The sequence below is a fragment of the Eleutherodactylus coqui genome, chromosome 12 (assembly GCF_035609145.1).
Source record: "Eleutherodactylus coqui strain aEleCoq1 chromosome 12, aEleCoq1.hap1, whole genome shotgun sequence".
Classification (NCBI taxonomy): domain Eukaryota; kingdom Metazoa; phylum Chordata; class Amphibia; order Anura; family Eleutherodactylidae; genus Eleutherodactylus; species Eleutherodactylus coqui.
Genome location: NC_089848.1, coordinates 79,514,806 through 79,540,882, shown reverse-complemented (window position 1 = coordinate 79,540,882; position 26,077 = coordinate 79,514,806). Strand labels below are relative to the sequence as shown.

The 26,077-nt window shown below is 43.7% G+C and overlaps 1 protein-coding gene across 1 annotated transcript in view; it reads left to right on the top strand.

Moving 5' to 3' along the window:
• The first annotated feature begins 14,269 nt into the window (after positions 1 to 14,269).
• Positions 14,270 to 26,077, top strand: part of HHATL (hedgehog acyltransferase like) — a 50,290-nt gene continuing 38,482 nt past the window's right edge. The window contains exon 1 of the mRNA XM_066585271.1: positions 14,270 to 14,289. The gene's annotated coding sequence lies outside the window, so the exon portion shown is untranslated. The remainder of the gene's footprint in view (positions 14,290 to 26,077) is intronic.

Below are 26,077 nucleotides of genomic sequence, written 5' to 3'. Positions count from 1 at the left end.
ATGAGAGTTAATGTATGATGTAGGCGCTGTGTGCTGATAATTTGGAAGCCTGCCAACAAGTCACAATTATACCGTTTCTGAGAATGCTCTATAGAAGAAACGTACGGACGGCCATACCTGTACTTACACCTGCTGCCAAACTCCGCACCTTTCTGGGCCTTGTTTTCATACTGCCGCCCATGGGTCCACTTTGTTTTCGCTCTTATACAACTACTCTATAATTGCCTTTTAATCATTCTTTCCTCTCTCACCACTGATCATTTATTCTTTTCTGTACTGAATTTTCTGGCCAGGTGACAGTATTGACACAAAAGCACAGGGGACAACCACGGCCACCTGGATGCTACTCCATGAAGCTGTATCCAGTGGCTCGAGGAGCTCCCTCATGTGTTTGTGCGGTGGCAGCAGTACAGGCAATGGTTAACAAATCTTCGGAGTTGGTATTGAACCAACTCCCCCTAGTGGTCCTCACCCCCCCATGACACCCGGAGCATATACACGCAAGTGCAACCCAAGCACTTATTTCTGGCCCGTCAAATCCAGCTACAATGTGCTCTTGTCATTCTTCTCACTGTTGCTACTACCTTGAACTCGGTTACCCTTCCAATTAAGTACCCTAGTTCAAAAGGGGGGGAGAGAAGATATAGGTGATCTAGGTACTGCAGGTCAGCTATTTTTAAATTTTATTTTTTTTTCTTTTCCTTCTTACAACAAGGTTATGATCTATTTGAAATAGAATACCAGCCTGATTGTCTAGCGGTAATCGGTGCAAGGGGTTTCAGAAGTGCTGGCAGAAACTGAACCGCTTGAGGTAATGTTTAAAGGGTCACGATACCTCACGCGCTTCCTTATGCTGGAAGGTCCTGAAAGCATATTGAGAATTGCGTGATAGGACCCTTGGGATGTTGTATCAAACTTCACCTGTCCGGTGAGGCTCGTATACACCCCGGGTCTGAAAGTCACCCGACCTTATGTCGGATGGCAGCAGACCAAGCGACACCTCTACCCATCCTCACTCTTACGTACGCAGAGGAACAAGCTCTTAGCCCCCTTGGTCCGTCAGTACCCCCTGGCACATGTCCAGGAAGATGCAATTGCAGACACTGTCTCTTCTTTATGGTAATTGAAAGCCCTTGTTAATAATGCATATTCTGAGTTGTTTTTGTAGATGGTACCAGGGTAATTGACGACTCCAGGCTGGATATGCAGTGGTCACGCAACAAGATGTCCTAAAAGCAGAATGCCTCCGCATGTCCCAGGACAGGAAGCGGAGCTAAAGGCCCTCACTGAGGCATGTGGAGTGGTAGAAGGTAAGACGGCAAACATTTACACTGACTCCCGGTATGCATTTGGCATAGCTCATGACTACGGCCTAACATGGAAGGCCAGACAGCTTGTTACCTCAGCAGGACAGCCAATTAAGAATGGTGCAGCGGTGACAAAGTGGAAAGCTCACACCAATTCCTACAGCAGAGAAACAAGAGGCAACGCCATCACAGACCACACAGCAAAGGCAGCGGCCCTTAAGCCGTGGAAGAAAAGAAGAATTTAACAATAACTTTGGACTTTGACTAAACTTTGGACTTTGATATAAACTTTGGACTTTGATATAAACTTTGGACTTTGATACAAACTTTGGACTTTGATATGCTAAAGACTTTACAGTTACAAGCCAGCAAGGAAGAAAAAGACAAATGGACTAAATATGGGAGCAGCAGAAATGGGACGGTGAATGGCGAACAGTCAACAGAACTTGCCCAACACGGTCCCTGTGCCCCATGATGGCCCAGCGAATGCACGGAAAGACACACCTACCGGGGGTCCAGAAGTCCGCCTTGAGGTCGTGTCCTCTGGCCTGCTCCGTCGCCTCCGGTGCCATCCGGCATGGCGTGCCCACGAGGGTCTTTCTGACTTTATTCCTGATGATGTTGCCTCCTGTGGCTAGAAACGCACTGACGCCGAAATCTGCAATCTGCACGGAGCCGTCTTCACCCAGGAGGATGTTTCCAGCCTTAACATCCCTGAGGATCTGGCCGTTCTTATGCAGGTACTCCAGGCCTTCTAGCACCTCCTTCACCATGGTGGCGATGCTTGCCTCATCCAGCACCCCGATCAAAGCAGCAATGATGTCGACGCTTGAACAAGGACGGGTGGCTCCTGGGTTTTCTGTAGTTGCTGCATCATCACTTGTCCAATTTTGCATGATCTTTGCCGTAAGCAACAGGGCAGAAGTAAATTTGCCACATAACACTTGCCTAGACCACTCTACCCATTTCAGGGATTGCAAATTGGCTACACTCAGCTCCCACTTGTTGGGAAGTATGAATATGTGCTTGTTGTTGTTGATGTCTTTTCAGGTCGGAGACCTACCCTGTTACCAAAGTAAATAAGCAGGTAATCGCACAGGAGCTGATGAATGAGGTAACCTGCAGAGATGGGGCACCGGAAGTGATTGACTCAAACAAAGGTACACACTTCACACCTGCAGAGTTTAGACAAAGTTAAAAGACTAAATGGTACGCTTAAGTTAAAAGAAGTGTTGTTTGGCTTTATGCCAAGATTAGGGCTGTATCATCCACAGGTCCTACAGCAGGGCTATGACATAGTAGCCGGATGTGTAAAGCACCTGTGTGACCAACTAATGGTAACCCAGAATCTAGTCTTTTTCTCCCATTCCAGGCCCAGACAACCTAGAGGGATCTCATTCCCTACTACCTGGAAATTGGGTGGTCGTAAAGAGGCGTGTCCGGAAACCCTAGAGCCCGGACTCGAGAGTCCTGCTGATCGCACCTACTTTGGTAAAGGTTGAAGGAATTGTTGTTTGTTTTGGGACTAATGGACTTTTCATGCCTTACCTTTGCCCCCCCATGAGAAGGAAAAATGAAGGACATTTTGTTTATTGATGGACTCTTGGACTCCTCACTCCATGCTTCGCCCTTATGAGAGGGTGCAAAGGGACAATGCCCAGAACCACCTTGTTAGACACCACCAAGTACTGCTGGACTTGTACACACACCTGGTGCCACTGGTTTTCCTTTCTTGGCTGTTCCTGTTCCGTCAAAAGAACTGTTTGCATGGACAAATGAAAACTCAGAAACCAGAGATAGCTGGTGGGGTAACACATTTAGTTCTTTGAACCCTGCCAATTGGTTTTCTGGTTTAGGAGCTTGGTTTATGGGGATTCTACGAAGTATATTACAAGTTGTGATGATTTTATTATGCATTTATAGAGCAATTAAGGTTATAATTTCATGTATTTCTAAATGTACTGAAAAAAAAGCTTTCTCTTCGCCGATATGAATCACGTGTTTATGGACTAGGAGTCATACTTGTCTTGACTCCATGTCCAAAACGGGGGAATGTGAGGGGTTAATTCACGTTTATGCCTTTAAATTGATAAGTGTATTTCACAGAATACTTATGTGTTTATAATTTGCGTCTTCTTCTGCTAAAGGTTTAAGCTTATACGTGTAAGGGCCGACGCTTTAACAATAGACTACAGAGACTCCATTTTGTATCTCTTTGCTTGTTTTGCTTTAATACATGTATCTGTATTAATTTCAACTTTTACCTAGAAAGATGTTAGATCCCAATTAATGACCTTGAATATGTTCACATATGTCTTATCAGCTTCCTTTCTCTCATGCCTTCTTTCCCTTGAGAAAGCTCACTCCCTTCTAGTAAGAAGCGTCCAGGAATATTTTGTTTTGATACAGTTGTCACCGGACATTGATGTATTGCTCATGTAGGAGACTTCTTTGAAAGATGTGTATTGCTAATTAAAATCTGCAGATGTTATGTAGCCTTGGGCATGCCTGGGGCATGCGCAGTAATCAAATCAATACGTCAGCAAACCTTTTCTATATCATCTGTAATTCTTTGAATAAACTTCACTTCTTCTTTGGCTAACCACATACCCGTGTGGTCATCCATCTAAGTTGTCTTTGAGTACTCAAACCTGAAAATAATTGGGAGGCAGACAGCATCAGCTGAACAGTCTGCTTAAAGACCCCCCACACAGGTAATGCAGGTACAGTTTACTTTAAACGGTAACAGGCTATAGCTCAGAGGTAGGGAGGATACACAGGATAAATACGGTCCTACAGCCCACGTTATCTGTATGTCACCGGTCTTGAATTAGGATCACTCCAGAGGAGGAAGGGGGATAGGGGTCACTCCGCAGACTCTCTGGCAGACAATTATTGACAGAAGGCTTAGCCAATAAACACCCCGCACAGCAGACGCGTGGGTGTCACAGTAAAGTACCTCTGTGCAGTGATCCTAACTATGGACGGCTGCACAGGAAAAGCAACAGGTTACTAGAGCCTCCATGCCCACCTATATCACATCTTGTATCCAGGCTAGAGGCGGTACAATAGGGTACTAGAGCCTCCATGTCTGTCCGTATCACATCTTGTATCCAAGCTAGAGTTGGTACAAAAGGGTACTAGAGCCTCTCTTCAAGTATTGAGTTCTCCACAATAAATTCTCCTTTTGCTCTGATATTGTAATCACTTATATCAGCATTACAATCATACACAGAAAGTTTCATCAGATTCCATCAACTTCTTCTAGGTGGCGAATTTTTTAACAATGAGTATATAAAACGAAAGGAACAATAAGCATCTATTAAACTAATACAAAGGGAGAGAGGACCCTGGTGCAAGGGCTTACAGTCTATAATGGAGGGGGAAGGACACATTGGAAAAGTACCTATATATCAATATGTATTTTAGCTTGGACACAAGATGTGATACGGGAGACATAGAGGCTCTAGTATCCTGTTGTACCGCCTCTAGCTTGGATACAAGATGTGATACGGGCTGGCATGAAGGCATACAGGTACCGTATTGTATCCTGCAGCATATCACTCCACATTGGCTGTAACTGAGCCTCTAGATCGTGCAAACTCATAGGCTATTGAAGTTGGTGTCCCAGATGGTCCCATACATGTTCTATTGGTGATAAATCTGACGACCGGTCAGCCACAGAAGTGTGACAATGTTGTGGGGACATTCCTATGACCCCCTTGTGTGTGCGGCCGAACATTATTCTACTGGAAGCCGCCATGAGAGGAACACATGTGGCTGCAGGACGTCCTGAACATATTGCTGAGCTGTCATTGTCCCTTGTATTCACAACTGGCTGAGTAATAAAACTCAAAGAGTGGTCATAAATGGCTGCACATCCAAGTGGAAGAATGTATCAAGTGGGGTACCACAAGGCTCTGTCCTAGGCCCACTGTTTTTCAACATTTTTATAAATGATCTGGAGGAGGGAATGGATGGGAAACTGATCAAATTTGCTGATGACACAAAGCTAGGAGGGATAGCTAACACTAGGGAAGAGAGAGAGACTATTCAAAAAGATCTAGAAAAGCTTGTACAGTGGGCGGCGACTAACAGAATGGTATTTAACAAGGAGGAACGTAAAATCCTACATCTGGGCAAGAAAAATGAAAACAGCACATACAGAATGGGAGGAATTGGGCTAAGCAGCAGCACATGTTAAAAAGACTTGGGTATACTAATAGATCATAGACTGAACATGAGTCAACAATGTGATGCAGCAGCCAAAAAGGCAAACACAATTCTGGGATGCATTAAGAGAAGCATAGAGTCTAGATCACGTGAGGTCATTATCCCCCTCTACTCTTCCTTAGTCAGACCTCATCTGGAATACTGTGTCCAGTTCTTGGCACCCCACTTTCTAAAAGACATAGACAAACTGGAGCAACTTCAGAGAAGAGTTACCAAGATGGTGAGCGGTCTGCAAATCATGTCCTATGAGGAACGGTTAAAGGATCTGTAAATGTTTAGACCCCCTGTTCAAGACCGTGAATTCGCCGGTGGTAAATCGCCGGCGAATCATGCAGGCTGGAGCGGGCTAAAGCTTTCCATAGCGTTGCTATGGAAAGTGCCAGCCCCTCATGTCCACAAGTGGAGAATCATTGCAATTCTCCGCAGTCAGCCTATCTATTAGACAGGGCTGACCGGTGGAGATTCGTCGGCGGCTCCTGCGGCGGAGATCTGCTGTGGGACTTCGCAACGCCCATGGATAGCCGGCCTTAGCTTGCAAAAAAGAAGGTTAAGAGGAGACTTAATAGCTGTCTACAAATATCTGAAGGGCTGTCACAGTGCAGAGGGATCAGCCTTATTCTCATTTGCACAAGGAAAGACTAGAAGCAATAGGATGAAACTGAAAGGGAGGAGACACAGATTAGATATTAAATAAAACTTTCTGACAGTGAGGGTGATCAATGAGTGGAACAGGTTACCACGGGAGGTGGTGAGTTCCCCTTCAACGGAAGTGTTCAAACAAAGCCTGGACAAATATCTGTCTGGGATGATTTAGTGATCTTGCACTGAGCAGGGGGTTGGACCCGATGACCCTGGAGGTCCCTTCCAACTCTACCATTCTAGGATTCTATAACCACTACTAGAAGTGACCAACTGTTGTATGTGATGACCCCCAAACCATCATACCAGCAGGAGCAGTGTGCAGCTCCACAGCAAAGGCCGGATTGAGGTGCTTTCTCCAAAATCTCCAAACACGAACACGTGTCATTTAGCATGAGGAAGAAACCTGAGTAGGTTGGAAAGCTTGCTATAACATCATGTATTTTTGTTAGCCATTAAAAGGTATCATATCTACAAGATTACTTGGTTTCTCTTGCTGGGAACAATCACATTTTGCTCTACTGGCTAACACCGAACCAAACTTTTTTCATTTTACACCAGTAATAAGCACTCATGTAGTTCTTCTGAAAACCCTGCAGATGTCGCTGCTGTTGCTTGGTTCAGTGAGAGGATAAGGCCACCTTTACAGGGCAGGCTTTTGGTCATTATTTTGCATCCAGTATTTGGAAACCAAGAGCAGGAATACAACCTACAGAGAGAAAAGCCATCATGGGAAGATTTGCATCTCTTCTGCTTTTTGGTCCCATTTCTGGTTTTGACTTACAAATACTGATGCAACATACTGACCAAAAGAGCGTCGTGTGAAAGAGGCCTAAAATACATCATTCTTCACTCATTAAAAAGCAGTATAAACAATAAATAAGAATGGCTGGTTCTGATTGATGAAATACTTTGCTGTTACTATATGCGATACATAGCCGTGCGCTCTGCAGGTATGAGATAGTCTAATATTTATATCTCTTCTATTTTATCTTCCAAACCAGGACGACATTGAAACTAGTAGTGACATCAGCAGCCTCCTCCGCGGTTATCAGCAAAGGTAGAGTACCGACGAGGTCATGTACTTCACTCATATCACTAACGAAGCCTGGAATGAAATTAATAGTGGCGTTATTAGGACACTCATGTTGACATGTAAGGTATTACTATTCCAACTATGATGATAGCATTAGTTCCGTAGTACACCCAAATGACATGCCATGACACCTCTGACGGCACACCAGACATTAAGGCCTCATGTCCACGGGGAAAATCAGGCCCGCCGCGGATTCTCCATGCAGAATCCCACAGCGGGTCCCTCCTTTCTCGCAGACATGAGGCTAAAAAGAAGAATTTACTCACCTGTCCGGACGCTGCGGACCTGCCCTCCGCCGTGGCCGGATCTACTTTCTTCGGCCCGGCGGATGTGCTCGGCACGCCAGCAGCAGTTTTTTTCCCGCACACGCAATCCGCGCCTCAAGGGGAAAATGACATCCGCAGGTATTTAACTACCTGCGGGTGTCCAATGCATCCCTATGGGGCGCGGATCCGCGTGCGGGAAAAACGCTGCGGATTTTAAATCATCTTTTTACCGTGGACATGAGGCCTAATAATTCAACCATGATGCATTTTCTAATATGGCTAGTATATGCATTAGAGTTGTGTATTTTTCTGAAAAAAATGTATTTGAGTGCTGTTACTAGTTCACATGTCATGGTATACAGTATAAGGCATTGCTTATACAATCATGTTGATATGCCAGACATTACTAACGCAACCAATATTGACATTTGCAGGTGAAATTACGTTAACATGTAAGGCGGTGAAAAAAAAAAAATAATGGCATTATTAGGAAACTCTTGATGACATGTAAGGCATTACTATTCCACTCATGAAATGAAAGGCATTACTAGTCCACCCCTTATGACATGCCAGACATTACTAGTACAGAGGATGAATTGCAGACATTACTAGTGCACACAATGACATTGCAGGCATTACTAGTACATACAATGACATTGCAGGCATTACTAGTGCACACAATGACATTGCAGGCATTACTAGAACACACAATGACATTGTAGGCATTACTAGAACACATGATGACATTGCAGGCATTACCAGAACACACAATGACATTGTAGGCATCACTAGTGCACACAATGACATTGCAGGCATTACTAGAAAACACAATGACATTGTAGGCATTACTAGAACACATGATGACATTGCAGGCATTACTAGTGCACACAATGACATTGTAGGCATTACTAGAACACACAATGACATTGCAGGCATTACTAGAACACACAATGACATTGCAGGCATTACTAGAACACATGATGACATTGCAGGCATTACTAGAACACACAATGACATTGCAGGCATTACTAGAACACACAATGACATTGCATGCATTACTAGAACACATGATGGCATTGCAGGCATTACTAGAACACACAATGACATTGCAGGCATTACTAGTACACACAATGACATTGCAGGCATTACTAGAACACATGATGACATTGCAGGCATTACTAGAACACATGATGACATGCTAGGCTGTAACTATATTATTGTTCTCTGGTGTGACAGCTCAGAGCAGCAGGTTTGGCAGACACAGGCTGCAGAGTTCAGAGTGCTGTGCCAGGACGCAGAGGTAGAGAGAGACCACCTGGTGGAGTTTGTGTCCTTCCTGCAGAAGAGGGTGGAGGAAAGCAACACAAAGGTGCTGGAGGCAGAGAAGAAGCTTCAGGATGAGAGGAAACGCTCTGTCCTCCTGGAACAGCAGCTGGAGAAGCTAAAAATGGAGGCAGGCAATAATGGACCTGCTCAAAAGCTGAATGTCACGGCAAGAGCGGTACCTTCATTACATCTATGCGGAAACATCAACACTTGATGGAGACTTCAGAGGTCACCTGTGCAGCCGGCTATATTAAGTACAAGTGACCTTGGAGGAAGACCCTGAACGTAGACAACTGGGCTTAATATAGGTGCAATATGCCCATCTGAGGAAGCCGTAATTCACAGTATATTTTATACTCCCATCACAGCTGCTCTCGTGTCTTCATGACATCCCCTGCTGGCTCAGTGTCTTTATATTTCATGCCTTGCCTTTACTCTCTCAAGAAGATCATTATAAAACATTACTGTTAAGACCGCATGTAGTGGATGGAGTGTGTCGCCCCTCCTAATGTCATTTTTTCTCTTCACACCTCAGTCTCTCAGCAACTCAAGACACTTCTTGAATGTCAATGAAATGAGAGAAATCTCATCTAACGACCCACTGGAGACTCAGTACAAAGTAAGGCAGTCAGTGTGTGTAACATCCCATGAGAGAGCAGTCCCTCCATGATGCCATATGTCCTAATAGGACAACCTCTTCAGGCCTCCTCTATTAGCCAGAGCAGTGAGCAACTACGAAGGGCCTTTCTCTCTTTCCGTAAACGTCCCCTTAGTCCTAAATGTATATGGGCCATGTGCCCACCTTAGGGTCAACCCTATGCTAATTCATCCCTACTCAAGAGGTTTTTTTCAGCTATTTGTCTAGTACCTTCTCTTTTTCCGGTCTTTGAAAATCACGACTGGCATGAAGGGAGTGGAAAAACATCTGGCCATTTGTTTTTTTTACTTTTGAATATGTCTAATATAATATGATAGAAGTATTCAATACTGAGTTTATCTACTATTATCTTTTAATCATTACTAATAAAGTTAGTTTTTTATCCATTTTTTCTCAGTGTATATTACAGCTGGCACTCTAATGCAATGCTCAGGATCGGATAGAATGCTCATGTCTTTCTAACGCCCCCTGCTGCTTTAATGCATTAAACTTTACTTAAAGGGGTTGTCCACGACTAGAAAAACATGGCTGCTTTCTTCCAAACACAGTGCCACTCTTGTCATGTATGGTATTGCAGCTCACCTTCATTGAAGCTCATTGAAGCTGCAATACCAGACACAACCCCCACAGAAAAGGATGGCACTGTGGTTACAAAAAAAAAGACATGTTTTTCTAATCATGGACAACCCCCTTAAAAGCCTTATAGGATACCTGTCAGTTTACTACTGACAGGCATAATACATGGTCAATACAGAAATATCGGCATGAACGAATGGTAAGGTTCACATAGTCAAGTTCCTTAAGGCCCTTTTACACGCAATGAATATTGCTCAAAATTCATTTCGTTTAAAGGATGGATTTTAGTTAAACTTAAAATCCTTTGTTCAGCTGCTGAATGTATTTCGCTTATCTTTCAAAAGATGTTCTCCCCGCGGCATGTTAACACTAGCCAAAGGAGAACAATACAATCTGCCTGCAGCCATGAGGAGAACAAAGTAATGTACTGGCAGCTGTTTACACAGCTGGGTGTGTATTTAAACACACACTGGGCTCTGCAAACAACTGGAGATCCCTTTTATGCCCTTTTACTCGCAAAATAATTTTTCAGACGACTGAAAGATTGAAAGTCCTAAAAAAGCAGTCCTCAGTAGCACCAGGCCCCTTGGCAGTGGTGTTGGATACAGAAACAGTTGAATATTATTTAAGCTCCAAAAATTATAAAACAAAAACTCACCTGCAGTGATGAGCGAGTATACTCACTAAGGGCAATTGCTCGAGCGAGCATTGCCCTTAGCGAGTACCTGCCCGCTCGAGACAAAAGGTTCGGGTGCCGGCAGTGGGCAGGGAGCTGCGGGGGAGAGCAGGGAGGAACAGAGGGGAGATCTCTCTCTCCCTCTCTCCCCCCCGCTCCCCCCTGCTGACTGCCGCTACTCACCGCTCACCCGCGCCGGCACCCGAACCTTTTGTCTCGAGCGGGCAGGTACTCGCTAAGGGCAATGCTCGCTCGAGCAATTGCCCTTAGCGAGTATGCTCGCTCCTCTCTACTCACTTGTAAAGTGCTCTCCCACTCAATTCCCATGGTCTTCGCCCACTTCCGGGTCTAGTAGTCACATGTCCACTACGGTCAATCACTGTTCTTTGTAACATTGAAACCAGTGATTGGCTGCAGGGGTCATGTACTTAGATGGATACATGACCGTTGGATCCGGAATTGGGCACAGAGAGGTGAGTATATATGTTTATTATTTTTTTAAGCTTACCAAAACTTTGAGGATGTAGAGCAAGCAGTGACGGCACTGAGGTGGATATGGGTACCCCTTCTCGCTACACATTTACGTCCTGCAGCATCAGGGTATGTATGAAGTGAGATTGCGGGGTGATCTCTTTTCACACATCGCGGCCGCCGGCTGTTTCATACAGCTGACACCCAGTGGCAACAGCTCCGATAAGCGCGCTGCTGTTCGGAGCTGTTAACCCTTTAAATGCACTGAACAATGAGATCGCAGGGAGCCGGGTGTCATGGTAGCTGGGGGCCTTCTGGAAGGCCCCAGGGCTGTCTTGGCAGAATGCCTATAAAGCCTTTTGCTATATTTCTAATAAAAAAATCCAAATATTAAAATAAAAATACATATTTGGTATCGCTGCATCTGTAAAAGGCCGATCTATCAAAGGAATGCATTTTTTATCCTGAACGGCGAATGACGTCACGAGAAAAAAAACACCAGAAATGCGCTGTCTCCAAGAAAAAAATGCAATAAAAAGCAATCAAAAAGTCATATGTATTCAAAAATGGTAGCAACGTAAACTACAGGATGTTCCGCAAAAAATGAGCCATGGCACACGAAAAACGTAAAAAATTTATTGCGCACAGAAAATGGTGGCAAAAACTAAGTTTAAAAAATTAAATGTCTTTGGAAAAAAAAATTAAAATGACCAGCAAAAGAAAGAAAACTATACAAGTTTGGTATCGTAGTAATCATACTGACCCATAGAATAAAGTTTTCAGGTCATTTTTGTTGCAGTTTGTGCTCCGTAGAAACAAATCGCACCGAAAGATGGCAGAATTTTATTTTTTTCCATTTTACTCCACTTATCACCCCAATAAAGAAATTGCCATATCTGGTAAAAAATTGAAGTCCCAGTTTAGGCCAGACATTCACTTGAAATAGCAGCTCCTCAATTTCCCATAATAACATGTGAGTCAGTGGAGGAGCAATAGAGTAGCAGTCTGCAACCTGAAGAATCCAAGCTATGGCGAGACTACAACTCCCAGCATGCACTCTGTGGATGTTGGGATATACTGAAAGTTGTTCAACACAGATTGCTTCTAGAAAGGGTCCGGAGGAAGACCTTCCCGACAGTATGAATGTCATCATCGGGTCACAGAATAACACTGTGTCACGGGATGGCTACTTGGGTGATTCCCTACTATTTTCACACTGTAGATTCAATGCTGAATGTGGAAACCCTGAGTCTGGAGCTAATCTCACGGCTGAGAACATTGCCTCAAGGAGAGAAGGGGCTGTTCTCCACTACAAATATAGACTGGAAAGCGATCTGTGCTCTATATTAAGGCCGCTGTGAGCCAGGAGAGGTGTATGATTACTGAGCGCAGAATCCTCCGTACCGACACCTGCTGTCTAGAGAATTAAAGGGGGAAAGTCACCTTTCTCACTGAAGGTGGCCAACATATTCACAGGACAGACTTATACTATATATACAGATAGCTACTATACAGAACTACTACACAGACCAAAAAACACATGATGAGAATCCTTTGTACAAATGTACAAAGCTGAAATTAAGTACAAGTAACCTTGTACATAGGAGGCAGTATTATAGTAGTTATATTCTTGTACATAGGAGGCTGTAATATAGTAGTTATATTCTTGTACATAGGGGGCAGTATTATAGTAGTTATATTCTTGTACATAGGAGGCAGTATTATAGTAGTTATATTCTTGTACATAGGGGGCAGTATTATAGTAGTTATATTCTTGTACATAGGAGGCAGTATTATAGTAGTTATATTCTTGTACATAGGGGCAGTATTATAGTAGTTATATTCTTGTACATAGGGAGCAGTATTATAGTAGTTATATTCTTGTACATAGGAGGCAGTATTATAGTAGTTATATTCTTGTACATAGGGGGCAGTATTATAGTAGTTATATTCTTGTACATAGGAGGCAGTATTATAGTAGTTATATTCTTGTACATAGACGGCAGTATTATAGTAGTTATATTCTTGTACATAGGGGGCAGTATTATAGTAGTTATATTCTTGTACATAGGAGGCAGTATTATAGTAGTTATATTCTTGTACATAGGGGGCAGTATTATAGTAGTTATATTCTTGTACATAGGAGGCAGTATTATAGTAGTTATATTCTTGTACATAGACGGCAGTATTATAGTAGTTATATTCTTGTACATAGGGGCCAGTATTGTAGTAGTTATATTCTTGTACATAGGGAGCAGTATTATAGTAGTTATATTCTTGTACATAGGAGGCAGTATTATAGTAGTTATATTCTTGTACATAGGGGGCAGTATTATAGTAGTTATATTCTTGTACATAGGAGGCAGTATTATAGCAGTTCTTTTTTTGTACATAGGGGTCAGTATTATAGTAGTTACATTCTTGTACATAGGGGGCAGTATTATAGTAGTTTTATTCTTGTACATAGGAGGCAGTATTAAAGTAGGTATATTTTTTTCACAGGTGTAGTATTATAATACTTATATTCTTCTACGTAGGGGCAATATTATAGTAATGTGTTCTTGTACATAGGGCACATTAAATAACAGTTATATTCTTGTACATAGGAGATGGCTAATGTGCACACATTTTCTACACAAAGTAGATAAAATCTTTTCAGAAATTGCATTTACAGTAAAAAGAAATGTTATTTAGTGAAGCCTAGAATAACATCAAATTCCAGGAACCCAATACAGTAATATTTCAGAGTACAATGCCTACCTTTTAGGGCTAATTGCCAGTATGGTGCAGAAATATGTAAAGAATCAGTGATGGCCCCGAGCTTTGTGTTTGTTGCACTTTTAAGGAAATCACCTGAACTGATGAAATTCTTAGGAGGAACCAAAGAACTTATGGAAGATACAGTGCAAAAAATCTTCATACAACGAAATATATTGAAATCACATCTAGAGATTCTGTAGCATCAACGTTAAGAGGAAGGCAGCAGAACTGTGAATACAGCTTTGGATCTGAATGGAGAAGAAGACAGGACCTAGCTGTAGGTAAGACAAGCTAAGCATTTACAAGGTCTCTGAATAAACCTTTTTTTGGAGAAGATGCTATAGGACTGTGATAAGAATATGAAGAGTGATGCTCTGGTAGTTACCTCTACCCTGGTAATACAAGATGCTGGGTCTAGTGAGAAGGGGCATTTTTGTGGGTACAATGCTGAACTTGTTACTAGGTATTTCATTATTGTCACATAAATGGGCCCACATTACCATAATTGTGTTGTAGGAAATACTAGCTGACCCTGTTACACAAAGAATACAATCCCATCATTGTTTACCCACCCTTCATTACTGCCAAGGTGCCCATAGGTGTGGAGCCAGGAGGGCACAGAACAAGGAACATAAGACATGATTCATCTAGTGAGTTGGTGTCACATTGCATTTCCCATCCTTTAATATGCAGAAAGCAACTGAGAAATATGGACAGGAGAGGAGATCTGGCATCGAATATCCTGTGAAAAGATCTATAGAACCTCTGTGCCATGTGCAGAGAGTAATAAATTATATCTCATGCTGCAGAATAATAGTGGATTACATCAAAGCAGCAAGTACGCTAGGACCTCCACCATTGTGGGACCCCTGTAAGCCTATCTGAAGGCTCATGGCAAGCTTACTCCCTGGCCTCAACTGCCATATTATTTAAAAGGGGGTAGTATCAGCATCATAAGTTATCTCCTATGCATATGTTCTATCTTTTTTTGCACAACCAAAATGCATACGCCAATATGTGGAAATATGAGCGAAGCCATTGACATCAATAGGTTCTATTCTCTGTATATTATGCTTGCAAATACATCCGTGTGAAGCTGTATGCAGAGAATAGAAGCCTTTACTGTCAATGGGTTCACATTTCTGTATTTTGGTCATAAATTGATGATAAAACATGGTCTATCTTTCTGCAAATTCGTGCACCAAAGGTCCCCATAGAAGTCAATGGGGAGGCCGCGAATGTGCACGCAATATGTGAAGAGATGTGTGAAATACTGCGTAATTCCACTGGAAAAAGAACACATCTGGAACTCATTAGATGAATTATCCATTTCAATCGGTGTGTGTGTGTGTGTGTCCAGCACGCAACAAAACATGCTCTGCGGACAGTAAAAAACAGCAACACGTGTGCAAAAAAGCCTCATTCATAGTACATAAACGTTGCGCTAAGGCACACATAATTGCACATACACTCATACCTCCCATAGACCTCTATGCGCACAAAAATAGTGCATGTCCTATTTTTTTCCCATGAGTGTGAAATGCTGTGCAAAAAAAAGGAAGGCGAGAATGAACCCATTGAAATGCGTTCTATTCTCTGCATATTGCACACACAAATACGTCTGTCTATATGAGCCGTAAGACAGAACCCTGGACGAAAAAGTTGGACATACTGAAATACAATATGAGCCCTTATAAACACACATGCACACTTTCCCATATACTTACATACACAGAATCACTCAATCACACCACATACGGTAGATACACAGGCATACTTTCACACACAGTGCATACTGTGGAGCAATACCCTATATTCAGAGGAGTGAAGTTATTCAAGTTCTCCATTGTTGCCTACTGGTCATTGGCGCAGTGGGATTGCGGGGGGTTGTTGCTTGGTCCCTTGTCTCCCATGGAAATATCGCCACTTTGTAGGATGTTAGGATGGAGGCCAATAGAGGATTATATTAGGGGTAGTTTTGGGTGGCAGTGGGCCTCCTTGGAGCCTTGGGCCCGAGGCGGTCGCCCCTATTATAATGCATTATTGGTAACAAATTGCAAACAACTAAATGATGATTTTTATATCTGCATACAATAAACAATAAGTGATTGTATTATGATTTGCCATTCCATTGTTTCCTATGTTTACATTGAAGGATTATACTGTGTTACAAAAAATTTTTTTTTTTCATTTTTTTCTGGACAAACTTTTTGTTTCTTAACAGAGTTTTGGGTGCCAATTCCAAACGTATGCTCAGATTTTGACTGTCAGGAACAGATTTATAATAACCTAAATAGTAGAATAAAGACGTGTAAATATAATTGCAATTAAATATGCTTTATAAATGTACTTACAAGCAGTAAATACTAAATAGGATATCAGACAGTTATAAGCAGGACATAAGAACACAAGTGGCAAATGAATAATAACAATGAACCTCCATAACTGGCATGACATATAGGATGTTAGATGGAATGTTTGCATAAGTCACTTATTTCTTTTATGTCCACAATGTTCTCCCTTCGAATATTCCAGCAGTAATCGGCTGGCATGGCAGGCATCCACTTTCCTTCATACCATTTTTCAATTGCACACATGTCCTGGTGAAATCTTTCACCATGCTCATCTGATAAGTCACTGCATCTCTTCAGAAAGTGGTCAAGGTGCATGACATGTACTTTGAGGGATCAAAGGCACACCAAAGTGGGGGTGACCACGGGTGGCTCTGCGATCTCTCCCAGTGATGGTGGAAAAAAGCCTGGCCCGATCGTGCACAGTGGCAAAGGGTTACTGCGGTTTACAATTATCAACGGTGGTTTCTCACGTGACGCCAGGACCTCTTCAAGGACTCCAAGGGTTAATGACAAAATAGCTGACACGAGTCCCGATAGCTTTGATTTGCAAACTGGAGGTACGCAGTTTACTTCAGCTTTGATGATTATCCGTTCAGTCGCATCCGACCCTCGGTCACTCTATGGATCAAAGTTCTCCATGCATTCCTGTCTTTCACCGCTTCTTTCAGCTTTAGAAATATTCAACACAACAATTACAGTCTTGCAGTAATAAGTATAAGTTGATCTAAGATAGGCCACTTTTACTTTCCCTGGTCTTTTGTTAACAGGGGGCTCGTGTAACTCACTGTTGTGTAGAGGAGTCCCAAACTTTCTCCACACTGCTTTTGCTTGTAAATCTTGGCTCCCCACTCCAGACAATCCTTTTCCTCTGCACACAGTGCTGTCCCCCTCCTCCCCGTCTTCCTTCGACTACTGCCTCCTCACTACACCCCCTAACCCCTCCTACACTTCTTATCTTCTCTCCCGCACTCTCTATTCAAACTCCTCTCAACATCCTGCCTCACCCTTCTATTTTCCGCTCTTGGTTCTCACCCTTCCCCCTCTACCAATCAGTGATAGAATGACAAGCAGGCAATCAGCAGTCAGCTGTTGCCAAGCAGTTAGCTTAAGCTTGTAAAGAAAAAGGAAAGATAGGATGTTTCAGACGTAGGGCACCTTCTAAGTCTCTTAGGAGCACATAGCTACCACGTTTCCCCAAAAATAAGACGTATCCTGATAATAAGCCCTACCCTGATATTCTACATAAAAAAAAACAAAAACAATACACACCTAGCAGGTGCCATTCGGGTCCCTCTTGCTGGTCTGCGATGCTCCAGCAGTCTTCCATGCAGTCCTCAGCGCTGAGAGAGCATTCTCTTCCTAGCAATGGGGCTTTAATACCCCGCCTCCAGCAAGAGATTGCTGTGATTGGTTCAGAAACGCCGCTTCAGCCAATCAGGGCCAGCACTCAATAAAGCAATCACAGCCATTTGTTGAATGACATCATTGAATGGCTGTGATTGGTTCAGGAACGCCGCCTTAGCCAATCAGAGCCAGCGCATGATGAACCAATCACAGCAATCTCTTGCTGGAGGCAGGATATTCAAGCCAGTTACCAGGAGAATGCTCTCTCAGCATTGAAGACTACATGGAAGACTGCCGTAGCACTGCAGTCCAGCGAGAGGGACACGAACAGTGCTTACTAGGTGAGTATTAAGACACCCCCTGAAAATAAGACACTGTGCCTCTTTTGGGGCAATAATTAATATAAGACAGTGTCTTATTTTCTGGGAAACAGGGTGGCTGTTACGGGACTGATGATTGGGTGATTACCCTGAAGGACCATCCGGGCCACTACACTTGCATGATTTCAACATGTCCTTGACAATCTGTTCAAAGTCGTTTGATGTCGTTTTCCCCAGAAATTTGTCTGTCACGTCCTTGAATGCTATCCAAGCAGATTTTTCTTTGCTTGTGCATCTTTTGTTGAATCTAATTTCAATACTCTGAGCTCTGCCCCACACCCACCCACCCCAATACACCCTCTTTTATCTTTGCTTCTGAAAAACAGTTATATTTGGTCTTGAGATAGGTAAATCCTCGGCCATTGTTATCCATCGCCTTGACAAACTATTTCATAAGGACTAATTTAGTATGTAACGGTGGTAGCAGGATGTCTTCAAAGTACTTAAGACGTTCCTCTTGAACATTTTGGTTCCCAACTCTCCAAATTCTGTCTGGTTAGTCCTTCCTTATGTAGTGAGATCGCCTGTCACTGCTATCACACTAAGACAGAAAACAAGAATACTTCATGAACCCAGTTTGCATTCTCAATATGACAGCAATAATCTTCAAGTCTCCCCAGATCTCCCACTTAAGTTCAGAGTGTTTGAGTGAAGCATATGCTTCAGCATTTCATAGGACTCCTTTACAAGGCTGGCATAACCGACTGGAACAGAATGCAGCATATTGCCGTCGAGAAGCAAAACTATTTTTAAACTGGCTTTGGAGGCGCCTATGAAAAACCTCCAGTCTCTGACATCATAAGAGCGACCAGAGCTGACATCAAAACACTTACGATATAACAAAAAGTTAGGGTCCCATCACAAGTGAAGATATGCACAAGATTTTGTTCTCTGTATCTATACATTTTTACACTTGTTTCTGGTTGGAGAAGATTCCATTCTTGCAAACTGGAGCCCAGAAGTTCTGTCTCCCTCTTACTTAAGCCCCAAATCATGGACTAAATCATTTAGCCCTAATTCCCATGGGCGGATTTCCGCATTGGGAATTATGGCTTATAAAGCCCTTCCCTGAAAAGCCATTGATGGCTGCCGGGGCTCAGCGGCGACTTCTGCCGCTGTCCCCGGCTCTGTAGCGCTGCTGAGCTATCAGCAGCCGGGGATTTAAAATCCCCGCCTGCTGGTAGCTCTGATTGTAATTGGCTGAAGCACTCAGCCAATCACAATCAGAGCTACCAGCAGGCAGGAATTTTAAATCCCCAGCTGCTGATAGCTCAGAACTACAGAGGCGGGGACAGTGCCAGAAGTCGCGGCTGAGCCCCGGCGCTGAAGGGAGAAGAGTGGTTTTTTTTAAAACACTACTTTTCTTGGATTTTCAGGGAAGGGCTTATGTTTAAAGCCCTTCTCTGAAATCCAATGACAGGGATGCCGGCAGCAGGATTCTCTACCGCAGCTGTCATGTGTGACAGCTGCGGTTGAGAATTGAAGAATTCCTCTGCTGCATCTGCCACAGATGTGGCAGATGTAGCAGCAGGGAATTCTTTTAACTAGCAGGGGTGAAGGAAACATCTGCCGCATGCGGCAGATGTGTTCTTCATGCCTGCGGGGGTCACGGCAGCAGCGGAGAGGTAAGTATTTTTTTTATATGTAAAGCCCTTCCCAGATAAAGAATGCAGGGGTGCCGGCAGAGCACTGCTTTTAATGGAGCCGCCGGCAGCAGCCGCAGCTCCATTGACAACAAGCACGCAGCTGTGTTCACGCTTGTTTTAGCTTGTACCTAGGTGCGCACGTATGTACGCACCTAAATACGCACAAAAACACGCTCGTGTGAACCCACCCTAAGGGCTTATTTACATGAGCGTATATCGACCGCCTCTGGAAACGCTTCCATCTAAGCAGTCCCCCCTTTCCCTCCCCCTCACCGGCTCTCTTCCTATATCGGCCGGCTGTGAAAACACCGTGCGATATATGCCCGTGTAAATAAGTCCCAAGGACCAGGCTGCTTTGGTCCTAAAGCGCTAGACCCTTTTTATGGATTTTACCCATGTGGTGGTTTCACTGCCCTATTTTTTTCTCTGCAGCTACCAAAATTATTTTGCTGTTTTTTTCCCATGACATATAAGACTATTTTTATAGGTTTTTTTTCACTGCCTTTTTTGTTTTTTGGGGGGTAAAATGCTACAAATTCGATTTTTATTTACTTATTTTTAAAATTAGTATATTTGTGCTAAAATAATATACAGTAGGGGACTCCTCATTTTGTTTTGGACTGTTTGATATGTAATTTGTATAGTCTCAGATCACAGGGCACACATGGCGACAGGTTTGGTTGGCTTTTGCATTGGGCCATTTTCTTTGCTTGTCTTTCTTGGTTTTAATTTCACACTTTCTACAGTAAGGCCAAATGTGTACAGGGAAATTTGACTTGCGGAATCCGCACAGGCACTCCTGTGGGAGACCCGCGAATGAAGCTGCCCATGGAGATGCATGGGTGTCCGCAAATGGATTAACCCTTTCCAATCCAATTTTGGATTCAGGGTTTCCTAAAAGGCTTTCTCTTTTTGCTGTTATACAACGGTGCCATCTGCTGGCTAAAGGCAGTGTGTGTGCACCAGAGAGGTTCAGGCAGCGGAGTGGCTGGCAATAGACGGTAAGGATACCCTGTTGGACGTCTTCTGACATTGGAGCTGTACAAGCTTCAATCATAATGTAGGGAGACGTGGACATGAGGCATCTATAGTAGCAGCATCCATAGGAGCCCCAGTTACATGGGAAAACATCCCCCTGTAGTAGCAGTAGTTACTAACAGTGCTGATCTGGGGTTGCTAGGACCCTGCAGCTCTGCTGTGGCAGTGGGGACCCAACAAGGTCATGTGATCGCTGGGTTGAATAGCGAAAGTAACTCTTCCGCTTTCTCTCTTCACTACATAGCACTCATTTAGTGCTAGGTAGCCTGCAAAAGAGAAGGCAGAAGCGGTTAAAAAAACAATTCTGCCTTCTCCTCAGGGTGCTTGGCTGCGACTAAGAGTCAAAGACTCGACTTGCTCCTGCTAGATTACAAGAGTAGGAGCTTTAATCCTGTGCATATTGGCTAGGATTAAAGCCCTGGACCCAGCACTGTAAATTTACAGGTTAATTTCACTTATCAAGTGGCACAACAGAAATGACGGAACCAAGTCTTGTCCTGATCTCCATTTTCACATCCAGAGTAATGCTTGTAAACCTTCCGTATTACAGACATCTTCTTTTTGGGTCTCTCAAATGTTAACTCACCTCATATGTAACAAAAGCGGTCTGGTTTTTCCGGATGTTCAAGGTGCCATATTGTTTCACTAGGAAAATATGGGGCCTCTGTTATCACAACTGTCTAACAGTAAATCTGTCTGTGTTGCCCAAAGAACCAATCACAGCGCAGCTTTCATTTTACCTCAGCAGTATAGGAAATGAAAGCTGTGCTGTGATTGGTTGCTATGGGCAACACAGACAGTTGTGATAACTGAGGCCTATGGTTTTAATGGTCCATATACTGTAACAAAATGGTACAATATTGAATAGTTTATGTTCTTAGGATGTCTATAACTTCATTATCTTGCCCGACAGGCAATTTTGGCTGCTGTATTTGAATTTAACACCCTGAATACAGGTAAGAACACTGGAAAATACACCCGTCACACCGTGTCATCGTTCAGATTCCCACAATCCAACAATTTTTTTCAATGCTAATCATTCGGTATAAAATGGCCCTAAGGCCTCCTTCACACAGGCGGCAAGGCATCGCCACGGGAAATTGCAGCGATATCGCATCGCTGGTCCGTGTAATATCGCGGTGTCTTCTTGCGGCAATACCGCGATTTTGTAGTGCTACAAAGTTGCGCGACTGCATGGTGGTTTTGAAAAAAACCCGCCTGGCATCCGCAGAGAAAATGCATGTTGGCGAGTGTGAAATGGGGCCGTTATTCATGGCCCAATACCACGTTAGCCAGTGTGAAGTTAGCCTTAGTGTGCAGCGTCCAAAGTTGTGTAATAGGGGCACTGGGGTAACTATTGGGGATGCAGGGGATGCGGTGCACCCGGGCCCAGGAGCCTTAGGGGGCCCATAAGGCCTCTTTTATCCATATAGGGAACCCAGTACTATGAATAAAGCATTATAATTGGAGGCCCTGTTACAGGTTTTGCATTGGGGCCCAGGAGCTTCAAGTTAAGCCTCTGAATAGGGGCAAGGAGGGGGGGGGGGTCCAATGATAAGCTCCTCCTCAGTAATTTACACAAAGGCATTTGCGCTGTATTATGCGTGCACAATTTGTGATTTCAATGTGTCACATGCAAATTTTTGTCACATACATTTTGATTACATTAAAAAAGCCAAAGCATATCCTTTTTTGGTGCGTATTATGCAACAATTAGCCCATATTAAACTTAAAGGGGTTGTCCCGCGCCGAAACGGTTTTTTTTTTTTTTCAATAGCCCCCCCCGTTCGGCGCGAGACAAACCCAGGGCAGGGGTTTAAAGAAAAAAACGGATAGTACTTACCCGAATCCCCGCGCTCCGGTGACTTCTTACTTACCTTGCGAAGATGGCCGCCGGGATCTTCACCCTCGGTGGACCGCAGGTCTTCTGTGCGGTCCATTGCCGATTCCAGCCTCCTGATTGGCTGGAATCGGCACGTGACGGGGCGGAGCTACGAGGAGCAGCTCTCTGGCACGAGCGGCCCCATTCAGAAGGGAGAAGACCGGACTGCGCAAGCGCGTCTAATTGGGCGATTAGACGCTGAAAATTAGACGGCACCATGGAGACGAGGACGCTAGCAACGGAACAGGTAAGTGAATAACTTCTGTATGGCTCATAATTAATGCACAATGTATATTACAAAGTGCATTAATATGGCCATACAGAAGTGTATAACCCCACTTTGTTTCGCGGGACAACCCCTTTAAAAGGCCATTGCAATCAAAGGGATATGCTTGCATTTTTTTGCATGCGCAGATCTGCAGGGCATGCGCACCCAATCAGTTCTCTTCTTTCATCTTCTTACTGGAGCTAAGAAATAAACATTGGATTCTAACTGGCTGCTGTGACCCCTGGAGACCATGGGGCCAACAAGCTGGAGCAGGAAGACCTGACATGGGGCAGGTTAGGCTGGAGACAGCTGTAACAAACCCTCAGTTGTGAGAAATATTAGGACAGGTTTTCAATTTCTGAATGTAAGGCCGACTGCATACAGGCGGGTCAGATTCTGCATGCGGGATCCTGCAGTGGAATCTGACCCTGTGCCCAGCCGGCAGCCGCACGTACCTGTCATTCTGAAATCTTCTCTGTACTGCGGATGGTCCGCATGGGGAGCCAAATTTTTTTTTTAACCTCTGCTTTCCCCGTGTCCCACAAAAGCAGAGATTTAAAAAAATGTCATTGCAGAAGGGTAGCTTGATCGGACGGCTTCCATTGACTTCAATGGAAGCCGTCCACGCGGAATTCACGCGAAAATAGAACATGCTGTGATTTTTTCCCCCCTGTGAGCACAAAATCACGATTGATTTCCGCTCGTGTAGAGGAAAAAGTGATTTTCAATAGCATGTTATAGGCAGTTTTTGCTGCGGAATCCAGAGGCAGGCGCCCGCTCCGGATTCCGCAATGCAAATCCCCCGTGTGCAGCCGGCCTAAACCAGTTTGTTGCTTTTCATTTACAACAGGTAGAAATCTTGAAGATTGAGGAAATAAAATACAAATTATATTAGAAAAGCCTTTAATAGTGACTACCTTTACTCAGTAGCTTTGCAGTTCCATAATGTTCCCATTCACTGACAGCAAGCAAAGATCTTGAAAATGGTAAGAAAATAAAATACAGAGTTCACTATAACAGGCTGTAATAGCAGTCACCTTCACTTCAGTTTCTTTGCCGTTCCCCCTTTCTAAGAGATGTAGCAGAGCTAATTCTGTGCACTGAGATACGTTAATGCAGTATGTTCAACTGCAGTCCCGTGTAACATCCTAAAAAATGCAATATCATGTCAACATGTGCCAAATGACAAACTCAGCGCTGCTACCTCTGGGACAGGACCATCGCTGCTCACATTTGGTTTATGCTTCTGCATCAGTGAAGTGAATTTTCAATGCCAAACCAGTAATTTACTGCCAGGAGCAGAACAAGCCGCCCACCGCCCTCCTGTCTTCCTTCCCCATGTCAGAAACTACAGATACTGCTGCGTCTTGATTCTTCAGATGTACAGGATTTGCGCATATGCAAACAAAAGTATTTTTATACAGGAGATGAAATACTGCAACACTATTGCCACCTAGTGGTGTAGTTGTCATGAAAAATATTAAAGTAACTTAACTTCTGATCACCCATCCCCAGGATAGTTCATTAGTAGTTGATTGATAGGGTCCGCCACTTGGGATCAGCTGATCATTCGGTCAGTGCAGCAGACTGGACGTTGTCATAGGTGGTCAGCCAAAAAAGTGTAATAGCCGGCTTTACTCTCATTGAAATCAATGAGAGAGCTGCCTCTTATTACACTTCTGGCTCCCCATTGCAGTTAGGACTGGACATCTGAACCCGGTTCCCCATCATTCTGCTGTCCCTTGGCGACGTCAGTGTGGGCACAACATAGAGAAGAATGCCATAGAGAAGAATGGGAGAGCACACGCAGACTTCGTCGGAGGACACTGCAAAAACGGGAAACAAGGTTAATATTAAAAAAGCCTCCCCGGATCCCACGTCACCTAAACTATAAGCACCAGAACTTAATTCATGGTGCTTATAGTTGGTGACAGGTTCCCTTTACGTTCTCTGCTTGATGTCAGTGAATGGAACAATCTGTTTTACATCCAGAGACTGAAAACAGACAAAACATTTTATAGCTGAGGATTTGTAACAATTGCATCCAGTCTAGGTAATCCTCTGTAAGAAAAAATGGCTACAAAAGTTGACATCGCCTTTAAATGTTCACTAGTCAAATATTAATAAATGGGGAAAATAAAGGCCATATGGCCATTTAGATCTATGGGGCAGCACAGACTATTTCAGAAGGGAAGTGTGCTGGACTTAATCATTATACAATGAAAGGTTCTACAACTTTCTAAAATAGTGTTTTAGTTTCTCACCATTTCCAAGATCCTTACTTCTCTGCTTGTTGACAGTGAATGACAACATCCTGTTTACATCTAACATATTGAAACCTAATGCATTTGCAGTCCCACAGCTGTAGGTTTGTTACAGTTGTATCCAGTGGAAACAATCCTCTGTGACGGCTTACTCACATGAGTGTATGTTGCCCACATATTACGCAGTGCTGAAAGTCTGTTGATTTCTATTGGGCCACTCATACCTGTCAACAAGCTGAAATGTTGAAAAAAAAAAAAAAGGCATTACAGGGGTTATCCATGAGCATCCGCTGAGCTGCACCGGGGTCAGAGTGTAAGCACTGCTCTAACCCCTGTGTAGTGGCCGACACTTGTAATTGCAAGTGCAGCTCTCATTAAAATTAATGGGACCCCAGCCTGCAATTGCATGTGCAGTTCCCATTGATTCCTATGAGATCCGTGCTTGTAACTACGAGCTCCAGCCACTACACAGGGGTTAGAGCAGTGCTTCCACTCCAACCCTGTGTATCCTAGCAGCCTCTTCCTCGATAACCCCTTTAACCCTTTCCTATCCACTGTCTGACGTCTAAAGACATTCTGATTGAAGGCTGTACAGCTTTGATGTCAGAATACGTCTGGCAGGGTATTCTTACTGCAGATTACTGTCCACTCTGTTGTTAAGGGCCTCTCCAGCATGTCACATACTGCAGTACTGGCTCTAGCCAGCAGATGGTGCCATTGTATAATGGCAGAAGAAGGAAGCCCCCTAGGAAACCTTGAATCCAAAATTGGATTGCAAAGGGTTAAAACAAAGTATATTAAAAAGTTGCATAACTATGGCCTTTGTGTCTCCTCACTTCTTAGCTTTGATTCTGGAGATTTTTTTGCAATTGTGATGCGTTTCAGCATTAAAG